This window comes from Condylura cristata, unplaced genomic scaffold, assembly GCF_000260355.1.
Source record: "Condylura cristata isolate star-nosed mole 26May11 unplaced genomic scaffold, ConCri1.0 scaffold00051, whole genome shotgun sequence".
In the NCBI taxonomy this organism is placed as follows: Eukaryota; Metazoa; Chordata; class Mammalia; order Eulipotyphla; family Talpidae; genus Condylura; species Condylura cristata.
The window spans coordinates 773,862-777,402 of NW_004567152.1; positions in this window are offsets into that span (position 1 = coordinate 773,862).

Genomic DNA, 3,541 nt, shown 5'->3' on the forward strand with positions numbered 1-3,541 from the left:
TATCCAGGGCTTTGTCGGGGCTGCTGGGACAAAGGTCACCAACAGGTCTGCGGCTATCCTCAGGTCTCTGGTTCTCGGACAGAATTTTTTAAGCCAGAAATAAACCTTACTTTTATGGTCAATTTATTTTTTTTTTTTGAAAGAGGTGCAAAGACTGTTGATGAAAAAAAATCTCTTCAATGATAGTAAGTGGAAAACTAGTTATCCATATACAAGTGACTGATGTTGTTCTATTATTATCTTACAACATATCCAAAAATTAACAAAAAGTGGATGACAGACATAAATTTAAGAGCTAACATTAAAAAAAAAACACACACAGAAGATATAAAGGCAAATCTTTACAACTTAGGATTTTTCAATGGTTTCTCAACATGAGCAGCACACCCAACAGAACTTAAAAAGCAACACACTGGACTTCAAAACTTTTACATTTTATGTATCAAAGTACATGATAAGTAGAATAAAAAGATAATTGCAAAGATGTGAGAAAATAATTGTGAATAATATACCAAATAAGTGTCTAATATCTATATAAACTACAACTCATAACAACTATGAAAAATATCCCAATTTAAAACTGATATGGACTTGAATAAATATTTTCCAAATAATGTATATATAAATGGCCAATAACCATATGAAAAGATTCTCAACATTATTTGTAGTTAGGTATATACAACTCAAAACCATAATGAGATATCACTTCACACCTACTCAGACGGTTAAAAGCAATGGAACAAGTTGGATGAGAATGTGGAGAAACTGGAACTCTGTGAATTGCTGAGAAGGGTGTACATGGTCTGGTTGCTGTGGGAAATAGTTAGATAGTTGTTCAAAAAGTTAAACATAGATTAACCACATAACCTGGTGATTCCACTCCTAGGTATATAAATATAAGAATTAAAAGCAGGAACTCACACATATACTTATATACCAGTTTTTCTAACAACACTATTTCAACAGCTAAATAGTGAAAATGTGTCCATTAACACATTTAATGTGTATTGCACTACTTTTTCTATTAAAAATGAAGTTTTGATATATGCTTTAAATACCACATGCCAATAATGGGAAGGTTATTTGTAACTTGTAGTTTCTGTTTAGGGGGGTGATGATACTTGAATATAGAGAGTAGTGATGATTAAACAATATTGTGAATGTAACTAATGTCATTGTATTATGTATTATAAATAGTTAAAGTGGCATATATTTTACCACCAGGGACCTGCCTGGTGGTGCAAAGGGTTAAGTCTCAGCACTATCAAGCTATCAGCAGCCACTGTAGCACACCTTCGATCCCTGGCCAGGGAGCTGACCCACATGGCACAGCAGACCTCTCTTGTCTTAGGTGAGACCCCCCCCTCAGCAGTATATTTCAGTAGATCTGCCTGTTCTGCTCCCCACTCTGTGTCTGGTGAATCCTCTCACCTCCTGCAACTCTGGCCTACACCTCAGTTCTTGTATGCATAAATAAATAAATCTTCAGAAAACACATATTTTCACACAATAAAAACAGCTAAGTGACAACCTATCACTTGAGTGAAAAAGAAGTAGACAAATGCACAAAATGTGGTCTGAAAGGAAAACTGCGTGGCCCAGGGCAGAAGTAGCAGACTTGCATTTCTCTGTTCACCTTTTTGTATGCTTGAATTCTGTGTATGTATTACTTATTCATATGTTTATTAAAAAAATTTAGACATGGGTTTTAAATATGACCCCAATCTATAAATGTGCAAAGATATCAGAATTCAATTCATGAGAAAATACAAAGGTCCCCCACCCCCTGCCCAATACACACATCGGCACCTGTGCTGTGACCATGTTCTTCTCCAGGAACAGCTGCAGGGAGAGAAGACACATGAGCATCTGCTCTGGTGCAACTCAGATCTGCCCAGGACTGCCTTCTGAGCCTCCTTGCACCCCAACAGGGCAGGTAGGACATGGCCATCATGTTCTTGTGGCTATGTGCTTTAAAGGGAGAAGGGGCCTTTGACCTTGGGTTTCTTGCCTTTCCTGACTTCCATGAGGCTTTTACAGCATGCACCACTTCCCTCTGAGGACCCACAAAGGACACTCAAGTCCCAGGTGGCTTTGCTGATGAATGAATGTGATCAAATATGTAAGAGGAAATTATGTGATCCTGCAATAGGCAAAGGTTTCTTAAGTAGGATAGAAAAATCACTAACGATAAAAATTGTCACTAATTGGATGTCACTGAAATTCTAAATTTCTGCCTCTGTAAGAGATATTATTAAGAAAATGAAAGACCTCCCTGGTGGCTTAGGGCTTAAGTCTAAGTACTATGGCCTGAGTTGGACCCCCAGCCAGAAAGTTATCTACATATGGCACAACAGACCTCACCTGTCTCACCAGCTGCTCTGCTCCCCACTTTGTCTCTGATGAATGCCCTCACCCTGTGTACCTCTGGCCTAGACCCCAGTACTTCTATGCAAAAAATAAAAATTCTTTTTAAAAAGAGATGAAAAAGTGTTTAGGGGAGGATTGCCTGCACGCTGCACATTCCCATGAAATGACTGTTTTCAAGACTGGCCTGGAGTCTCATTGTCTCAGACTGTCCTGAGAGCTTACACTAACAAAGTGAGTCTTCCCCTCTGATGCCTGGAGCTTCAGTGGTGGAGGGAAGTCATGAAGCACCACGTGCCTATGTGACTAACCTCCAATAAAATGCGGGACACTTAGTCTTGTGCAAATTTCACTGGTAAGCAACAGTTCACACATGTTGTCATAATTCTTCAGTGTTGGAGAATTAGGTACATCCCTTGTGATCCCAATGGGAAAGGATACATGACAGCTCGTGCCTGGCGTCCTCCAGACCTCACCCCACATGACTTCTCCCTGTGTGGTGGATTTTATTCTGTAACCTTTTGGGGCAATAAATATGACTTCTGCATCCTATGAGGATCTAGTAAAGCAATGAGGGTGGACGTAGGGACCCTAAGACAGCAAGTCACATAGGGAAGAAAACATTCACTATATAGTATATGTATGTATACAGGTGATAATGTAGACAGACACAATACATAGACATGTGTGCAGAACGTATGCATGATAAAGATCTTGTAGCCAGAATATCAGATGAATTCTAAAGTTCAAAAATGGAACAACCATTTTTGAAGATATAAAAGGAAGATATAAAAATGACAATCAGCTCACTATCATTAGTTAAAGTGAAAACCCAAATGGAAAACACAATCAGACACTGATACAGGGCAGCAGGGGACCCTAAATTGGGTAAGTCCCTCTGCCCAAACACTTGGCTAGTTACTGTCTGGGTTCTTCACCTGAGCACACAACTTCAAGACTGCTCAGGGTTACAGAATAACAACAAAGGGATTTATTTAACAAACCAGGAAAAACAAGGGTTAGTGAGGCCAATAATGGTTGTTTACTTCACCTAAAGTCATGTCCAGTACTGTCCAGTCCTGCACAAAGACTGTAACAATGCCGTCTCCACTGAGGATATGCAGCTCCTCTGCCAGACAACAGGCCACATGTCTAAGATGGCATCTTCCTGATA